The 21,460-nt window shown below is 38.8% G+C and overlaps 1 pseudogene across 1 annotated transcript; it reads right to left on the bottom strand.

Annotated features, from left to right (window-relative positions):
• Nucleotides 1-18,486: 18,486 nt before the first annotated feature.
• Nucleotides 18,487-20,468, bottom strand: LOC147498040 (xyloglucan O-acetyltransferase 3 pseudogene; annotated as a pseudogene). Its single transcript, XR_015196902.1, has 3 exons — nt 20,351-20,468; nt 19,808-20,099; nt 18,487-19,363 (listed from the first exon to the last, which is right to left on the bottom strand). The product of XR_015196902.1 is annotated as a xyloglucan O-acetyltransferase 3 pseudogene (transcript).
• Nucleotides 20,469-21,460: the final 992 nt, after the last annotated feature.

Below are 21,460 nucleotides of genomic sequence, written 5' to 3'. Positions count from 1 at the left end.
TGGACTGCATAATCATAATCATAGGTTTTTAATTTCTTTAATTTTTTCGATTTTGAATTACAATTCTTAATTTCTTCAATTGCATAATTGTTAATTTCTTAACTTCTATGCACAACTCATAATTTTTCAAGTTCTATGCACCACAGTTCTAATTTTCAGAAAAAACGCACGCGGTTTTGGCAAAACCGCGCTCATTGAAGCCCAAGCCCACGCGGTTTTGCCAAAACCGCGCCATAGAAGCCCATTTAGCAGCCCAAGCCCACACGGTTTTGCCAAAACTGTAACGCCCGTATTTAAAATACGTATTTATTTATTTATTTATTTAAAATTGGTTGGATTGGATTTGAGATAGGTGTGCCTAGTTTCTGGGCCCGAGTCTGCGTTGGGCTTGGGTTTCAGACCCAAGTATATAATCACATTGTTCTGGAAAATAGGGTTCATAGAGAATAAAATATAATAAAAATGGAGGCCGAGCTAGAAACTCGTTTGCTGGAGGGTGGAGCGCGACGATTCGGACTAGGAGGATTCGTGGAGCAGTTAAGCCAGGTGAGTAGAGTTTATCTCTCACCACTACTAAAACTATGATTTTCGTCTGTTTAGTATTTACGATTTTACTGTCGAGTGTTTCGACCAGTTTTTATAATTTTAGTTCTGTCGATATGTTTTAGATTTTAGTTGAACTGCTGAAGCTCGAAAGAGCGTTAATGGCGGCGAGCCAAAACAAGCAGTTGTTCGGTATACGGGTTGGAATCGTTTGTGGTTTATTGAACACTGTTTAGATATTAAATCTTGTTTGGGGTCGTTGGTTGATGTCGGGCTGTCGAAGCTCTGTTAAAGCTTGAAGACGTTAATGGCGTTTGATTTGGTTTGAACTTTTGGTGGTGAGGCTAGCTTTGTTGGTTTGAGGTTGGTTAGGGATGTTTGGAGGGGGCTGTTGAAGCTTGAAGGGAGCATCAATGGAGGCGCGAGCCCCCAAACCTCCTCCTCCTCAGAAAAACGCCATTCTTGTGATAATTGAGGGATTTGATTTTTGGTTTTATTTTCGTGTTTGATCCGCTATGTTGTTTTGTGGGTTGTTGATGTATGTTTGAATGTTGGAATTTGGATGGGGCCGCTGATAGGTTGTGGCGACCATTAATGGAGGTCGAAAACTTTGAGATCTAGGTTTGATGAAGATGAGGGATTAAGGAGGTGAGGTTTTCGGTTTTGTTAATGTTGTGGGGGTTTTTCCCCTGAACATTTTCGAGTAGATTGGGAGGAGTGGCGATCGGTATTGGCGGTGGCCGAATCAGTGGTGGCTGGTGAAGGAAGAAGTCTGAAGAGGACGACCTGGTGGTCTCTCCTGGGCTTGGGTCTTGGGCCTTAGCAAGTTTAAATTGGTTGGGCCAAAAATCTTATTTTGTTTGGGCCTTTTCTAATTGGTTTTCTTTGGGCCGAACCAAATTAAGTTTTGGACCAATTTGGTTTAGTTCAATGGGCCGGTTTAGTTGGTTTAGTTTGGGCCCAGTTTAAGTTAAGTTGTTTGGGCTAAAACTAATTGCTTTTCTTTGGGACAGTTTCAAGTTTGTTTTGGGGCCAGTCCATTTAACTTAAAATAGATCTAATTAGGTTTTTAAATGTTCAGACTTTCGGGTTCTAAGGTTTGGGCTTGGCCAGTTGGGTCCGAACCATTACCTTGGTCATGAGCCCATAAGCCATGCACCTTGACCTTAGCCATGAACCATGGCTATGACCACGCACCTGTTGAACTTAGGAACGACAGTTTGACTTCGACCATGATGTGTTGACTTTGACCTTTGACCGTTAACTTTTATCATGACGTGTTGACTTTGACTTTGACCGTTGACCATTGACTTTGACCGTTGACTGTGGAATGTTCAATTTTTCCAGTTTTTCACATATTTAAGAATATGGACAAATATAGTAATAAAATATTGTCGAAAATTGTATAACTTTGTTTGTCATTATCTAATTAAGATTTGACGTAAGTAGTGTGTAAAGCATATAAATATTGGCATGTAACAAAAGGGGAATTCTTATAAGACTTAGATATATACGTTCTTATGAGAATTAAGTTACATACGGACTTAGATTCATGGACTTTGTTTGTGGACTGTTTAATTGTGCTACATTTTATGTTGTAAATTGTATAGACAAGTCATAAAATAAAATGGTGCGGAAGCCTGCATAATTGGTTAGTCATTATCTAAGAAAGATTTGACATGGATGTTGTGTATTTTTGACACGTGATGAGATAGAAACTTTAGGAGATATAATATTCCTAAAACGCTATAAAAATATATGCGTTACGTTTGAAGCAATTGTGACATTATATAATATGTTGGGATATATATTGAATGCAATAGTTTTGGAGACGTAAATGTATAGACACTCCATTATTTTATCTGTGAGATGCTAGTAGAGTATTGGTGGATATTTCCCACGGGAGTGTGGCGTGGTGCAATAATATATTGGCACGTGAAAGAATGAAAGTGGTTATGAGATATAATTGAGATATTTCTAAATATTGTGGCTTAGTGCAATAATGTATTTGACATGCACGTGATATAGTGAAATGATTATGAGTCATAAATGTATGACACCTGAATAAATTACGTAACGAAAATCCTAGAACCTGACTACCACAACTCATGTGATTTGCCCTGTGTGGGCGTATGTGATATGATTGGCCCTTGTGTAGGGTGTATATATAAGATGTTAATTGACCCATGTGTTCGGAAATCGTAGCCGAATAGTGGCTTGATTATGCCGTTCGCAAAATAGAACGAGACGCGCGATATTTTATGCCGAATAGTGGCAGTACTTACATAATGGCTTTTGTGTGAGGGTTACCTGGTGTGCTGCATCCTGCTCAGGGTAGTTACGCACGGAGTGGTACATTATGTAAGGGGAGGCATGTGGATGTACATGTTCGGCGTTGGGTAGCGATTGTGGTAGCTAGGGAAACTAGGTAAGACATAGATACGACGTGAATTTTAGGGACACACAAAGAAAGCCTTGATTAATATAATTATGGTAATATGTTGGTTAATGATATATCTTTAGATAGATGATTGTATATGCTTGGTCGGGTTATAGTTTAGTTAGAACCTAAAACCTCGTGGAGGAACTAAATGCCTTTTATTATCGCGTTATGGTTTGTTGTGTGGTTAGTGGAAAGTTAAAGGCCTCGGATTGGAACTACTACACCTTAATTATTATACTTAAGGATGTCGTTATTAGTTGTTAGAAGTTAAAAAAGCCGGTAGAGGAACTAATTGCCATTATGGATTGTGTATATATATATGTATAATTATATGTTATATTTTAGAGCTACTCACACCAAAGCATTTTATAATATTGACCCGATTTGCATGATTGCTTATCGGTGTGTTCATTAAATGAACATAGTTGGTAAGTCTTGACAGTTTCATGTTGTTGAAGAAGGTTGGTTCTTTGCATGCGGTTTGCATTAAGCGTTGCATCTCGGGATATGTTTTGTTTTCCTTTGAGGTGATATAGATTTTTAAGTTGAGATAAGGTTATTTGCATTTTCATTTGTTAATTTTTTGTAATGAAGAGGACTTTTGTTTAAGTTAAAATTTTTATTGGTTTTAATTATCCGGATATTTAAACCGTTTATGGGTTTTTGAAAGTGGAGAGTCGTCCACACCCTGAGATCGAGGAGTCGGGAACAAATAATGTTTTTCCGAATTCTGTCGAAATTCGGGGTGTGACAAAAACCGCGCGGTGTTTCTCAAACCGCGTAAGTGATTTGATACAACATCAAACCTAGAACCAAATATTGGTCGATTTGGTGTTTGGTTTGGTGTTTTTTTGGTGTTTTCATCAACATGTAGTTCTCCTGAAGTTGAAAAAACACCAAATTCATCAACTAGGATAGAGAATTTGGTGTTTGATGCTAGGTTGATATCACTGCTAAAGATGCTCTAATTTCTATCCTAGTTGGAAGATGGAAATAATAGACTTTACACAATAGGAGAGTCAAAGAAGAGATTGGAACTATCTCAAGATTAGAATGACAAGGAAGATTTTTATCCGTTTAATATAACTAAGTTTTATCTTGGGCTCTATCCTTTCCAAAAACACGTTCATTAATATCCGGAGGTTAAGGGTTAAAATTACAGTTTTTAAATCCAAACCACCCTGAGGGTAGCCTTCTAATCGATTAAGGGACACCTGAACTGGCGAAGTTAATAAGCGTCTTTTTCACCCCATAGGCTAGTTGAATCTACTTAATGATGAAATGCACTAGCGGTCCGTTTATGAAAACTCGAATAAGCGTCCCTTAAATAGTTTCTCACATAAATGTCAAGACAAAACCACTCGATTTTTCCGCTCGAAGTTTTCATACTCCAAAGGTCCGGTGGGCACACTTTAACTTTTAATCTTAATGACACACAAGGAAGCGAAGCACATCACACTAACCTATTCCTAATTGAGCTAGAGGTCTTTATTAGGTGTTACGGGGATTATGAGATGGTTTAAGAAGGAAGGAAATGGATATTCAAAAAGGACAAGTCTGAGATAATAGAGTCTTCATATTATGTAACTAGAGAAAACCTTGTTCTTTACTTTTGCTTCTACACTTTGTTTCCATCCTTAGCCATATTTTTTTCTTTTTCTTTGGCTTTTGACTCATTTGATTCTATTTTTGGAGTTCTAACTCTTTATTTTCTTTTATTTATTTATTATTATTATTTTATTTGGATGGAAAGTTCTTTTTCTTATTTGAAGCGACTAACAAATTCTTGATTTCAAAGGTCTTTCTCTTTTCTATTCTTCATCCCAATTCTCAGACTCATTCAAAGAATGGGTTTCTTTTCTTTTTTTTTTTTTTTTTTTTTTTTTTTAAATTTTGTTTTGTAAAAGGTTAAAGGATTTGCGGTTTATGAAAGGCTAAAGAAAGGCTCAAAGGGGCGACTAGTGGAAAATAATTCATAGGTTTGAATTTCTAGCTATATCGATCCAAAGAGGGCCTAAATTCTCGCTTAGGATATGGTATAGTGATTAAGTAAGTGGACGTGTGATTTCTCTATCCGGATTTTACTTCTCCCTTGTGTCATTCTCAAATGTTTCGCTCATATAAGGCATTAGGCTAATTCTCACAGGATTTGTAGAATAAGTACTCTAGCCTAGATTTCAAAAACTTACTGCAAAACAATCATAGATACTCATGTAATATAGTTATAGATAGATACACAGATTATTACGTACATATTAACCTAAGTTTCTAAAAATTATTCTCATGCAAAAGCAACGTGAGACTTCTAGATTATTGAGAGCATAGAGAAAGAAAACAATACCAATATTCCTAAGTGTATAACATGAACTTTTTATTCATATTTTTAAATTTTTGAAAATTTACTAGAAAACAAGTGCATATTATACATATCCATATCCTAACAAATGCCTTAATTATACGTGTTTCTATGCCACCCCAAAACAAGAAGCATGCTTTGTCCTCAAAGTATTTAAATAAAAAAGATATAAAAATACCATGGAAATGCGTGAAATTCTGGAACATCTGCAAAACAATGCTAAACATACTAATATAGAAAAAGAAAAACAGACGTAACTCTATATGAGTTCCACTCGTTATGGGGTTAACAAGAATTAAATTGTTTGGGACATAAGCAGACACTAACTGAAATAAAAACTTACCTTAACTCCCGTTTAAGTGTCATCCTCATCCTCATTTATAAAGAAATGAGGTTCCTTCGCATCCTGCCACACCATGGTGACTTACCAAGCTCCACGCCATTTATCATCTACAATCGCTAACCTGTTGAGCACCACTTGGTCGGATGGGGTGTAGGGGGCAACCCAATGAGGTTGCACCTGCCATCCCAGCCAAGTCATAGCACGGAAAGATCGAATAATACAATTGGTGGGTCTCACAATGTCGACCCCAACCCAATCCGTGAAACGGGCACAAAAACAAGAGAAGCAACATAGCATAATACGGCAAACTAAAACAGGCATAAGAAGGTACTTATGCCTCATACTCTGGGCTCGTGCTAAACTAGACATTAATGTCTTGGGAAGGTCATATAGCAGGTGTCCCTCAGCTAGAGCAAGGAAAACGTCGCAAGTGGTGTCATTCGCAGAAGAAAAACTCCACTCCCCTAATATGTTTAGCATGATAAAAAACATGACCGTTGGTTAAGGGACAAACTACCAAGGGCTACGTTATATGTCCCTTGGTCCTCTATACGGAAAATGCCGACCCCATAATTCTCATGCAAAAGCACATAGTTGTAGGCAGAGAAATTATCAACTATGTAGCCCCATGGGTCTTGAATCTCAGCAGGCATAGGAAGCTCAACAACAAAAGCCAACAAGAACTTGGTTATTTCCATTGTTTCGTCGTCAATGTTGACGGAGAACACGTGTTCTCCATCCATCCGATAAAAAAATTTACAATGGTCATAAAAATACGAGGTAAGTGCAGGAGAGTAAAGTTCATCAAAACTTACCATTAAAAATTACCATCTTGCTTGTATGATTACTTCGCGAAACCACGCACCATAGGTGTCACTTTGGAACAAGTCTTCAAAAGACTGTTCCGGTATGATACGAGGGGATGTCATCACCAGACCACTCTCTAGAATAGCTGCAACCGATCCTGGAACAATCCACAAAAATTGGAATTTTTTCGTGCCTACGGATGTCAGAGCGCAGGTGGCGCTCCAATTTAGCCTGGGTATGGCGCAGGTGTGCTATGGTTATGTTCGAGTTCCAGGCACTTAGGCGCAGGGCGCACTCACTTTTTGCCTTGGATGGGCGCAGGGTGCGCTCTGGTTATGTTTGAGTTCCAGGCACTTAGGCGTGGGTCGCGCTCGAATTTGGTCTTGTGAGGGTGTGAGGTGCGCTCAGGTCTAAATTGAGGAATAGGCGGTTCAAGCGCAGTGGCGCTCAACTGAGGCGCAAGCATGCTCCGTGCAGCTTAAGTGCTTTGAAGTGAAGAAGAAAAGAGGAAAAATTGGGAATGAAAGGTGAGAGATGAAAGTGAGATATGTGGGTTTTGTGTGGAGAATTAAGGAAGTTTATATAGGGTTTGAGTTTCCAAAATGAATCGGCAAGTTGCCAAAAAGCTTTAAGGCAATTGCCAAAAACAAAATATTTCCAAATCCGAAAACGGAAACAACCCATATTCTTTATTCCAAAACAAACCTAATATCTTTTAGGTTGAATTTAGGATAGTAACTGCCTAACTCATTGAGATTTCATCCTACCACAACATCTAATCATAGGCATGCCAATATCGACAATATTCTCAACAATCACCGCAAAACTACTTCTAAAATTGTGGATCATATAAAAATCATGCTAGAAGAAATAATGCCACCCCCAAACAATTCGGGAAGGTGGGATTAACACAATAATCAACGCATAATTTGAAAAGAATCACATTATATTAAAATCAAAATTCAAATACAATTAACTATCGAATACAAATTTAACTACTGAATTCAAAATTAACATCCGAAATAATAAAAACAATAAAAACAACTAAATAACATCAAAACAACAACTTTTTCTAAACAACTAGCCACGTGATGAAGATGGACCCTGAGATGGAGATTGGGCCTGGGATGAAGATGGGGCCTGAGATGAAGAAGGGCCCGAGCCATCCATCCTTTGGTGACGACGCTCATGCCTCTCAGACTCATCTGAAACAGAACCCCCCATGGATGGCATGCGTCGTAGAATCTCTACTCTGAACAGGCGTTGTGCTTCCATTTTTGCCTTCATCTTTGTATGATGTGCATTCTGACGCTGAACGAGAGTCTCCATGTTACACAAGAGATCCTCCTGACCCTTGTCGAGCATTTCAAAACTCGTCTGAAGGTTCGTTTGTTTATTTCGAATTATAATCTGCATATCCCGTACATCTTCACAAATACCATAAACGCAATGCAAGCCAGTATGCAGCACTGACATGCGTTCTAAATTAGAAGTACACCTCTCCAAGGCATCTTCATCCAAACATGTCATATCCTCCATTTCCTCATCCGAATCAACCACCCTATCCTCTGGCAACTTCCAAGTCTTTTGGATACACTCCGTATAAATAATTTCATTTGAATGCAATTTTAGCATAATACGAACAGATTTTGTATTAGCTCTAAAAGACAGCATGATCTTAGTGATCAATATCGGAAAGGGCGCGACACTCTTTCCAACGCCTCTAATCATAGTTAAAATAAACTCGAGGATGCAGAAGTTATACCTCTTCTCTTGCAATATCCAAAGAATGTGAAGACAGTTCAGATTGATGTCACTGACCTTCTCTTTTTTGGTGACATTCCTACCAATCCACTGAGCTATAGCCAGTTGGTTGGTTCGCAAAGATGACTGTCGAACACAATGAGAATTCGAATTGTACTGACCCTCCATGACAGTGGCTTTCATCGATGCAGGAACTCCTGTATACTGGGATTCCTGCAACATGGCTTCGAGATAGTGTTCAGGCATAATGCCTAAAATCTCAGCCAACAACTTTCTCAATACTTCTGTCCTCGTCCCAGCCACCTTCACAAAAATTCTCTGACCATCCAACTCTCTCTTCTTATAGAATCGTTCGACCAAATCGGCGTGGTAGAAATCATATGTCGAATACCACAACCTATTCCAATCCCTCCTAATCATCTTGTCAGGAAAAAACGGCATAAAGTGGACGGCAGTAAAAGCTTGTTCCGCCAAAATTCTTCGTCTTAGCGCCATTGAAGTTTTGAAACGATTTGTGGGTTTGAATAAGGTGGAGGAGACGAGTTTGAGCAAACTCACTAAATATATGGGAGGAGGCGCGGTGGTGGTTCGATTATTTTTATAGTTTGGTGATTTTTTTGTTTATTTTCAGTGGTTCAAAAGGTTGGAATGGTGGTGGAGATGGTGAAACTATTTTGGCGTGGTGTTGTTTACTTTTTTTTTTTTTTTGGTTAGGGTTTAAAATTTGGTAATGGCGGAATTGGAAAGATGAAGAAGAAGAACGTGATGCGTTCTTGGGTTGTACTGTTGACTTGGGCCCAAGCCCAATTCGAATTCCAAAATTTTCCGATTTTTTTCGCACAACTTCAAACTAAAATTGCTGATTCGTTACCTGTCCGATTTTTGCGAATGAGATATGGAAATGATCAAGAGAGAATTTCCAATCCGATGATCCATAAAACACTCTATTCTAACCGTGGGTGACATATATTGAAAATGCCTCGAAGTGTGTGCGTGACGTAAGTTATGCGAACGAATGAAATCTAAATTCATAGATAATGTCAACCCGAATCAAAATACGATTAAACGACCTAAGTAACAAAAATGGAAAGTTTAGCAAACAAGGACAAAAAACCAACACCCTACCCCCAAACAAATTTTTGGCAACGAAGATTAGGAAATTTGTTTTAAACGTGGGTCTTTTAAAGTTAGATTCCTGAGACTTCCTAGATTACTATTTATGGTTTTAAATTTTTTTACTTTTTATGAATAAGATTTAATATAAGAAAAACAATAAAGCAATAAATACATAATTCACACCATAGAGAAACATGACTCAAAAACTGAGAAAACATGTAAAAGTGAAAAACGTGAATTATGTTAACCGTGGACTTAGGATCCAGTACTTACAGCCACACACTCCATAGGGAGGGCCCGGTTACCTGAATGGTGTACTTACCAATATATGAAAGTGAAAGGAAGTGCACCAAACATCAAAATGAGTCTTTTATAGTTAGATACTCAATACTATATTTAAAACATATGTATATAATGAACATGCAGTTTACCATATATCAACAACCTAAAGAGTTGTGGGTCTTTCCATAAATAAATAATATGGAATATACCTCCAAACATAATCAAGCACCAAGATTTTCTATGACGCAACTTAGTGAAATGAAAACAAAGTCTGATAGATCTAGAACGTAACCGAGAATGCACCTTCGTCTTCATCTTTGAATGAGAGGGTGTCTAAGTGAATGATCATGAGAAAATAGATATCTGTGGAAGATATGTTGGATATGGATTAGTTTTAGAAGTAAGGAATGGAAGAAATGAGGATGTGGGTTTAACACAAAACTCATTCATGGTGTAGGTAGGAATTGTCTCAATTCTGAAAATGAAGGTGTCAAGTGCTTTTCCCATGGGAGTTATTTCCGTATTAGGAGGATTTAGAAAATCATTGAGCACAGAAGAAGCAAGAGGGTCAAGTGCAAACTCTAGGTTCCTTTGAAAAGGTGGAAGGTGGGGAAAATTGGTGATGGAAGATGAATGAGTGTCAGCTAGAGCTCTCAGGTCTAGATCATCAGAAGCCTTGAGATATGCAAGACATTCCTCAATAGGTGGGTCAAAAGAATCACTGGGATAGAGGGTGAAAAATTCATCTTCTGTCATAGTGTCAAGGGATGAAGGGATGTTGGCAGGGTGGAACTCGCGAGGTGGCAAGGAAGAGTTGCAAAAGAGCCGAAGAAAATCTTCCTCGACTTCCAGGGAGTTCTCATCGAAGTTGGAACTTCCAAAAGAAAGGAATTTGTGCATCTGATCATCCGGAAATGTGGTGAAATGTGGTTTTGAAATAATCATGAGCTAAGCTCTCGGTCATGTTAACCTCTCCATCGATATTCGTATCAGGAAACTGTTTCATCATTTTAAAAACATTGACCTCAACAGAAAAATGGCCAAAGGACAAGGACATCGAACCATCGCGGCAGTTTATAAGCGCGTTGGCAATAGCTAAGAAAGGACGCCCTAAAATGATCGGAACAGAGTCATTGGCGACTTCTGTATCAAGGATAACGAAATCAGCAGGATAGTAAAAATCCTGAACCTTAACAAGCACATTTTCCACTACATACTTAGGATACTTGATAGACCTATCAGCTAATTGCAACGTCATTTTTGTAGGTTGCATTTCCTGTAGACCCATTTGTTTATATAAATAATAAGGGAATAAGTTAACACTTGCCCCCAGGTCTAATAAAGCAGTGGTTGTGTGGGAATCTCCTAAGGTGCATTGTACAGTAGAACGACCAGAGTCCTTGTACTTAACGATTCCTTTATGTTCTGATAAAGTTGGAAACTGTTCAGTTAAAAAGGCATCTTTAGGAATATTTGTCTTATGTCTTTTAGTGCACAACTCTTTGAGAAACTTAGCATGGTGAGGTAATTTTTTAATCGCTTCGAGAAAAGGTAAGTTTATCGTTAGATTTTTAAAAACTTCCCTAATCTCGTCAAAATTTGCATCCTTGTTTAACATAGCTAATCTCTGAGGAAACAGTGGTTTCTCTCTATATTTAGCGTATGGATCAACAAGATGCTTAGCCTTGGCTTTTTGTTTCTTAGGTTGCAGTTTAACTGGTACCTCTATAGGGGTAGGATCTTCAGTTATTACTTCGGTATCTAGTACAATATCTGTGTAGGGACTACTGGTGGGGTAACTATAGGCATAGTTACGGCGTTATCAACCACTCTGCCAGAACGGAGAGTGGTGATGGCATTTAGCTCACCTACGTTTGCATTTTCCGTACTAATATTACCGTTTACCTCAAAGGCTGTGTTTGTTGTTTTAGGATTAGGTATCGCTTAACCTGGAAACACACCTTTGGATTGTACTTTCTCTTGTGCTAACTGCTGTAAGGAAAGTTGGATGGCTTATAAAATCTGTTGTTGGGTTTGGATAAAGGCGTTGAAATGATCCGGTTGTGGAGGAGTGTTTGTTATAGGTTGTGCGACAGGAACTATGTCACGTTGATTATTAATAGATGGTTTTGATAGTTATTATTTACCGAAACGATACCTCTATTAGCATTATAATTATTATTGTTATAATTATTATAATTCCCTTGTCCTTGTCCTTGCCTCGGTGGAGCTCGATTGTAATTGTTTGTTGGCCTAACATTTTGGTTATTAAACCTTGGAAGTTGTTGATTATTTCGCCAACCAAAGTTGGGGTTTTGTCGCCAAGGTGCGTTAGGTTTGCTATTAATGGAACAAACATTGTCTTGTTGTGATTGTTGTTGTTCATAGGCAAGAGGACAATAGGAGTCGGGATGCTCTGGAATTAAACAGAAATTACATGGATTGGAGTTGACATTCATGATGGGGATAGGTTTTTGTTGAACAGAGATAGCCTCTACCTTTTTAGTAAGAGATTCGATTAAATTTTTAAGCTCAGGGTCGGGTTCCATCTCAAACATACCGGCAGCCTTAACTGTTGTAGAAGAACTAGCGGAGCGGGAGATATTGTCACTACCCCCGTTATTATTACGCTTTGTTTGATCTTCTAAAATTTATAAGCCTCTCGAGGCTCCCTTTATCGAGGAAACTACCCCATTCATGATGTCAAGGACTTCTTTATGGTGGTGTAAAAGTCTTTTGAAAAGGCAAACGAACTAACGCTTTTTCATGAGGTTATGGTGTGGACACTCTATAAGAAGATCGGTGAAACGATTCCAAGCTCAAAATGATTCATGAGGATTCTCATGAAAGAAATAAATCTTGGAAAGCATTTCATCTGTCTTCAGTGGTGGGTAAAAATGTTCCATAAATAGTTGAACAAGTTTGGCCCATGAGTCCACAGAATTAGGCACTTGGCAGTTAACCAAGACGCCTTTATCGCGGTAAGGTGAAAGGAAACACCCTCAGTTTAATTTGTCCAGCACTAACCGTAGGATGGTGGAATGTAGTAAGGACTTGGTCAATCCTACGCATGTGCTGATAAGGTTTTTCATGGTCTAACCCATGAAAAACGGGTAACAAATTAAATATATTTGGGGGGTTTCGAAAATCCCCCACTGGGTTTGATAGAACGATGCAAGATTTTGGGCTATCGTTAAAGGCTTTGTAAAAGTCAGAGAGAGGAGTCTCTCTTTCTTCAGCCATTATTTCAAGTGTGGTGTGTGGTATGCTAGCTAGAGGTGTAGTGAATGGTATACTAGAAAGGCGTGTTTGTTGACGTTGCCGGTTTATTACGTTAGGCGTTTTTCTTCTGCCTGACCTTAATCTCATGCAAGGCTAAGACCAATCTTAACTAAACACAACAACACTCAAAACAATCCTGATATGCTAGTATAAACCTCTAACAAGAGATGCGAGGAGTGGAAGAAAGAAGTACATGAATGCCTCCTTGCTTCGCTTATGAATAGCGTCTTGTATACGCGAGCTCAGTTAAGCGTCTTGTATACCTAAATGCCTCCTTGCTTCGCTTATGAATAGTGTCTTGTATACAAGTTAAAACACTGAATAACTTGAAGTAATGGTAGTTTGAACTAACCTGTGGAAATCGGGCAGTTTAGAATAGGGCGCGGGGTGCACTCTGGTTAAGCCTTGGGAGGGTGCGGGTCGCGCTCAGGTAAAACTCAAGTTCCAGGCGCTTTAGCGCAGGGAGTGCTCCAAATTTGCCTACCAAGAGCGCGGGTCGCACTCAGGTAAAACTCAAGTTCTAGGCGCCCCAAATTTGCCCACCAAGGGCACGGGTCGCGCTCCGTGTATTCCTGCGAGGAAAAATTCAGTTTTGAAACAAACAACCACAGTTAGAATCAAACAAGGGTGGGTGGGTTTAATGGGACTTTGAAAAGACTAACAATACTAACGAAAACAATACTAAAGGGAACTAAGATGGTAGCGGCGCCATTTGATAAAAGTAAAATGATAGTTTTACCTACGAATAAGTAATAAGACTCAAACACAAGTAAAACTAAAACTTAACTTATGTGTCTAATTATCAAAGTTATTCTACTATCGAATGTTATCGCAATAGAGTTGGAGTAGAAGATTCGTTCCACTCCTAGTTATTTAGAATTAGCGTTTCCTAAGATTATCGGTCTATCAAAGTAAATGAGAGTATGGACGAAATTATACTACGATGGGAACTAGAAAACAATATGCAAATAACGAAATGACGAAATTCAAATACTAATTTGATACTATGATAAGGAATTAGGGGGGATTGATTCCACCTTAACTCGACTTAATTAACTAGAGAAGATTCGTCGTAATCCGAATTGCAATGCTTTCGTATAGCAATTGGTTCTTCCTAATCCCTAGTTGTTCATGGTAATATCTACCAACTAACATCTAGCATGTGAAGAAATCAAACCCATTCTCATGATGAACTAATTATTTTCTAGATTGGAATGGAAAATTACGACTATTCTATGCTAACAACAATCAAGCTTTCATCAAGGCTTCCTCAAACCCCTCTAATGGAAGTTTAGCCTAGATTCCTTAAACTATTATTTCCAATTGAATTTAAACAAGACATGATATAAAGATTCTAAATTTGATTATTTGAACTAAATGGAATCTAATCATGCAAGATTGAATTGAAATAGTAATGAGTGATAATTAAATCTATGAGTTGAAACTAAAATGATTTAAGGGAAATGAATCTAGATTATGAAGAACTAACTAACTTTATTGATCTAATGAATAAAATAACAATACTGATTCAACTACTGAATTTAAAACAAGATAATAAAAACTAACTAATTAATGGAGTCTAAATCTAGATCTAAAAATATTCACTAATGGCTACCTAAAAACTAGAATGCTTAAGAGTTAAGTCTTGTGTGTTGAAATGGAAGAGACCATATCCACATTTTCGTGCATGGGCTGAGGAGCCATGTTTTGGACTGGAAAATCGAGCCCAAAGCCCAATTTCTTCAGTCCACAGAGGCCTTTTCAGTTGGATTTGACTTCAATAGACTTTTCGTCTACTTCTACTCCTCTGAGTGGGTCAAAGCTTAGACCATTGGAAAGCTCTTTCCGAGCCGGTCGTTTTGACATAAGGTAGGCCCATTTCCGAGGTCTGAGTCCAAAGATACGGTCTTCGGAAGTTATGCTGACTTTTGTGCGTTGTTTTTGCCCGCATTGACTTTGATTTTTCAGCTTTGACCAGACTTTTTAAAGGCTCTTTCTCCTTGAATCTTGGCCTTTAATCACAAAACTTCTTAGCAACCAACCCTTGCTCCTTTATCTCGCAAAAGTGACACATTTCTGCACATAATCGACTCCAATGCCTGAAATACATAAAAGCACGTAATCAGCATTAACTCTTATTTATTACTCGCATAATTGGTCTAAAAGTATTATTGTTAAGGAGTTAAAACTACAGTTTTAGGCTCTTATCACCATACATAGGCTTACCCCTGCCCAATCTACTTAAAGGATTAGAGATCATGAACGAGGATATCTCTAAGATCCGCCTTCTCGTAAACACCCTTGACTAATATTAGTCAAGTCCTAAAGCCCTCCTGGAACTAGAACAGAAGCCTAAAATCGATGTTTACCCCTTCTTTGTCTCATATAGAATCTCTTAGAAGCCTTCTCCCACCTAAAAAAAATAAAGGAGGTCAACAAGATGGCTAATCGAGCATAGAAACAGATAAAAAGAAGGGCGACTAAAAGGCGGATATTCTAAGAGTACCCGAAAAAGTAAAATGAAGCAACTGACTGCTCAACAAAGCTCGACGAAGAGGTTGGAAATACGAGCTGCAGCAAGAATCCACTTTCTGCTTATATAGTGGATCAATAGCTTGTGAAGACTAGTAGCCTTTCCAGAGGACGAGTCCATATGTTAAACTACAATAGAAGAGCAATTGCTAGAGTTGGACAGATCAGGTCTTAAAGGCAAATTAAAGCATCTTTACTAAAATCTATTGTCCTTCTTGCTTGCAGAAGACTCACTCAAACATGCCCCTTCTTACTAAGCTAAGATTGACATATAAGCAACTCCTAACAGAGAAAAGGGGAGCTATAGCAACTGTGCTTTAAGTGTTAAGCTAGTACTATGAATGAACTAACTAAGCCCGGGGAATGAACTCAATACCTCAATCTGAGATAGTCTTTTTTTTTTTGAAAGGGATTACAACTTTTATGAAAATTACACGGAGCCGCTAAAAGCAAAGAAGTCGCTGCTAAAGGGAAAGAAGCATATCCTGCACCTATTGATATGATTTAAGTAGCTTTGAAGTCCTGATCCTGGAACTTGGAATGGAAGAGAAGATGCCCTTTGTGATAGGCAGAAATAGGAGGAGGCAACCTAGCTCACGAAAGCCTTGCAACAACTATGCAGCTATAAGGGTACACATCAGCTTTATCATCTCTGGGTGTGAATTGGGAATTGGACCTGTATCAAGCTACTGCTGCTACCGGGGAGGAATATATACTTTTCTTTTAAAGAAAATCGCTATGTACTAACTTCTTCTTCTGACGAATGGACAAGAGGGAAACCATCGCTATCTTATGTAGTACTTCTGCCGAAAAGGACGGAATCACCTATTATAACTGCTGATTTACTTAATTGATGAATGTCTTAAAATCAAAAATGACCCGGTCTTAATGGCTTATATACTACTCCGGACTAATAAGTCGAAGTTAGTTCATAGACTAGTGGGAAAGGCTAAACTAAGGAGTATTAAGTAAGTTATACAAAGAATGAGTTCCCTCAAAAGTCATCTTGCCTCCATTGATCGTACTCTTGTGATTCTACCTGCCGCCACTCTGCCAACCTATATGGGTTGTCCTTTACACGTCCCATCTTCTACCATAATAGACCGAAAGAAGACAGGGGAGCCTGAAAGATGACGTGAGAGAGAAAACTAGAGCGAGCTAGCTGATTTAGGACCAGCCTTCTTGCTTATCCGCTTTGATTGCTATCCGAAGGTAGACTTGAATTGCTTTCCTTTTGGACTAATTGAAGAAAAGCGATCGAAGTGAAGACCAATGAGACCGAAAGGTTTTTTACAAAGAAGCCTTGACCGCAAACGAGTGAGATAGATGAAATTCAAAGCAGAACAAGCAGCGGGGGATGAACGCAGATAAGATTGGACTGATCGACTAGTAGGCGCCATAAAGCAAGCAAAAAGGATGAGGGGTGATACACACCCATAGGCCTAAAGTGCAGTTAATGTTTGTGACTGTCTATTCACAATGACTTGGGTTTTATGACTTAGTTGCGCTACTTTTTATAATAAGAATTGGTGGTGTTATTTTTATCTTTATAATCATTATTGTGGGAAGGACAAAAATTGGGCTATTTTATGTTTCTTTCTTCATAATCAATGTACTCACTTTTATTTAATTTGTTTCATATATTGTTGCACTATCACTAACTATTTCCCATGTACATTTTCATTGCAGACACTACGTCCTTTAAAATTCATCGGACAAGGATGGAGAGGTGATCGAATTGTGGTAGCTGTTCAGGTATGTCTGTAGCTAAGATCAAATTTGATAAGCATATTACTTACACATTTCAAATTCATTCCACACACAAGCAGATATCTTGATCTTCTATACAATATACATTGTTTGTCAAATTGCTTGAGCTATTTGATTGTTAACCGTTGCATTTAATGGTTCAAGTGTTTACTGCTACATGACCGTAATACTCTAATGTAGTTGCATAGGCTATATTATATGGTTGTTAAAGATTTTTTCCAAAAATGAGAAAGAATGTTTTAGTAGCTTATATAACGTTACAATTTTGTTATTCTTTCTAGATGGCTGCGTTGTAATTGTGACTTTTTATTTAGGTTTGATTAAATGTGAACAAACATTTGTGGTCTAGGATAATATGGAGGATATAACGTTACAATATCGTTATTCTTTCTAGATGGTTGCATTTTAATTTTAACTTTTTATTTGGGTTTGATTAAATGTGAACAAACCTTAGTGGTCTACAATAATATGGAGGATGGCAATGCACCCAAGACTTGCAGGTATGGCAATGGATATTGTTCCTATGTCATTAGATGCAAATGTAAAGACTATTGAATTAAAACTTGCATCAAGTTCCACTATTAAGGATATGTAAAAATGTGGGGGCTTTGGCCACTACACTGGAGATATGGTAAACTAGGAACTAGGAACCAGGTTGCTTGTGATGACAAGCATTGCTTACATACAAAATGCAAACTGGGCATCAAGAGGTGGATACAGCATATTGCTTTGACTTTAACCAACGAAACTACAAAAGATAAGGATGGAGATCAAGCTGCCCAAGTAGCTTTGTTGAAATGAATTCGGATAGGGCATCATTAGGTAACCCAGGACCAGCTGATGCAGGGGTGATATACAGGAATGAGGGGTGGGTTATGCGAGCACCTACTTGCAGGTTGCCAAAGAGTACAAGTTACTTGGCTGAATGCTGGGCCATCCTTTCAGGGTATTTAGAGATCAATGGAGCAAGGATCTCTTAAATTATGGATTGAATCTGAATCCACTCTAGCTGTACAAACTTTGGGCGTTGGGGTGCAAAAGGACACGAGCTATAAAAATTTCACAGAAGACACTATGGTTAAATATGGAGCAGCTTAAGGACATGGTAAATTATTAACAACATTTTCAAACAAAAGAGGTTTTAAAAGTTATGCCAAACTATCAGTTTTAATCGGAATAAGAAGTATTTGTCATACATATTAATTTTCCCATTTTTTCAGATGAGTGTATATCTATTACAACTGTACATGTGTTCATATTCACGTTCTCTCCAATAAGATTTATTTGTCATTCATGTGCAGAGCACGTGCATTTTGCTAGTTGCAATAAACAAGAAAGAAAGACTAGTCCTGTTTGATTAAGATAGAAATAAGTTATCCTCCATGCCCAATATTGCCATCAACATATTGTTCCACACGTCGATAGGTTCAGGTAGACACCAATGAAGGCAATCGCTATAGCCAGGCATCCATTGGTTATTCCAATGGATGTCGGGGTGACCATCAGGCCTCATCAACATAGCCTTGGTCGCATCTAGTACTTCAAACCTTACTCTCAATTTTCCTTTCTTCTTTAGTCTCTCAACTTCTTATACTTGAATGTTTCTTAATTGCCATTCTATGCCTCCAAAATCAGTATCTTCTAAACTCAGTGGACTTGTTTTGTTGCATCTTCCTTCATCCCATGATCCTTCAAAATGGGCTGGTGAAAATGTCCTCACCATGGTAATTAGGCCATTGCACTCTTCACAGCTATAAATGTGCTTAAGAGCAATTCGAAAGGCCCTTCTGAGGGAGAATCCAGGGTCTAGTTTAGTCACATTTGTCTCGTCACAATAAACACACCCTAGCAACTTTCCCTGGTCATATAGATAAACTTTACAGAAGAACCAATGACCACTGGACATAATAACCTAATCCATATCGGGGAGTATTTCAGACCATCTTTCATCAACCCTGTCGAGGTGCAAATCGAACACGCTTGAGGGAGAATTTCCATTTACTCTTTCTTGTCCATTCACCAAGAATGTTGTCCAACAAATCATAAGGGTGAAATCATAAGAAGGAAAATACCATGTGTGATATCTGTCTTCAGAATCCTTGTACATGCTCAGGGAACTCTGTTCCTGCAAGGTATTACATTTAGTTGTGGTAATTATTTATAGCTTGTGTGCCTAACAAAAAAAATTGACTCTCAAATCTAGTAATTATCCTGTCAGGGTTTACGGTCCATGACTTGGCTAGCTAAACATATTTGGATGTATGCAAAATCTAGCGAACGTACAATTTAGAAGGCATTGTTGCTAGACCAACAAAATTATGGTATAAAACCTCTGTTTCCTGTGGCGCTTAGCCTTCTAGGTGAGGTACGATACCTATCTTTTTTTTTGGTCGATACCTATCTTCACTTGTTGTGTGTACCATATAGATGATCTACAAAATTTATGGGCGTCATTTTGAATATAAAGATATCGCGCCTGTTTGATTGTTTAAGTTCTTTAGAGACACATAAGTTTACAAATGGACAGTGGAGATATAAACTTTGTACAAAAGTGGGAAGAAAGACTTACCAGAGACAAGACACATAAGAGTGACTCTATATGGTTCCTAGCGACCGAGTCACCTATAAATGATAATGTCTTCCCACTAAAAAATTTCAAGAATGTCTTAGCCTCAAATCTTGGAAGCTCGCGCCCATCTGGCTTCCATTTCCAAATCTCCAATACACAAAATCGACATCCTCCCTTCCGTACTTAAAACAATTATTGGATTTAGGAATCGTTGAACAAGTCCAATTAGTATAAAGTGGTCCTTTTTGGTCTTGTATCCACTGACCAGTGAACAAGTCACTCTTCTTGCAATCTACATAAAAAAACACATAAGTAAAAATTCAAAAAAGAAAAGAGTCAAAACAAAGAAAAAATTTCTAAGATTATTATTGTGAGGGACTAATACCCAAATCCTATGGATATTATACACGTGTACATCACAAGCGAAAACTACCAACCGATCTGTACCAAGTACTCTTTCAGGTCGCTCCATTACAACACGAACAGTCCAGATCGCTTCTCAACACATCGAACCAAGCGGTCGATCTCTTCAGGGAGACCAACCTGCCAGTTCAATCGTCAGGCAACCTCCAGAAGGTCCATGCTTGTTCACACGACAACGGCTAGTAACGGACGCCACAGCTATCATCATTAAGACCAGAGCTCCAGGTGCGCACTCCATTACTCACCACGCCTCTCCATCATGACTCATTAAAGAGCCCTAAGTCCTGAATTTGACTTGACGCGGGAGAAGAAGAAGCACGGGCATCTTGCCTATATAAAGAGAAGAGGAACTACGTCAGACCTGATTCAAGTCTCCTCCCACCAGAGAGAAAACTTGATACGGGGAAGATTGCCTACACCAGTAAGGTTAACAAAATATAACATTTACATTGGCGACGACTGTGGCTCGATTTCTTCAATTCACAAACCTTCAAACAAATCTTTAAACCAACAAATCTCAAGCCCACAAAGCATGGAAAGCCTCCAAACACAAGTCAAGGACCTAGTCAGTTAACTGGGCATGATGAACGACAACATCACCCAGCTCCGACAGGAGAATGCAGCTCTCAAAACCCAGGTCGAGTCCCAGAACCCGAATGGAGTTACCGCTAAGGACGGGATCAATGAGGTCAACCAGCAGATCAACAGCCTCTCCCAGCGGATCGAATAGAGCACTGGCAAGAAGGACGCCACTCAGGTTGTCCAAAAGATGCTGAAGACGTACCATGCGTCATCCTTCACAACGGAGGTACTCAATAAACCCTCCCCCTAAGATTTTATCCAGCCTAGATTCGCAATGTATGACGGTAGTACGTGCCCTGATCAGCACGTAGCTCGCTACATTCAAAGCCTCACACTCTACATTGTGCAGGTGTTCGACCACCTACAATGTCGCTTGTTCCCAGCAAGCTTGAAAGATGGAGCTCTCGATTAGTTCTACTCGCTAGGACCGAACTCAATCGACAGTTTCGAAAAACTAACTGACCAGTTCGCTAGTCAGTACATCCACAACAGATGTAAAAAAGTTGACCTCAACTTACTCTTCCAGCTGTCCCAGTAGAATGACGAACCAATTCGTCCTTCTTGGGGCGTTCCAAGACAGAGTTACTGTCCATGGAGAGTGGCCTCAAGGAGTCGTTCGCCACAGTGGCCTTCACTAATGCGATCAGG

Source organism: Coptis chinensis, chromosome 5 (assembly GCF_015680905.1).
Source record: "Coptis chinensis isolate HL-2020 chromosome 5, ASM1568090v1, whole genome shotgun sequence".
Lineage (NCBI taxonomy): Eukaryota > Viridiplantae > Streptophyta > Magnoliopsida > Ranunculales > Ranunculaceae > Coptis > Coptis chinensis.
This window is presented reverse-complemented; position numbering and strand designations above follow the sequence as displayed.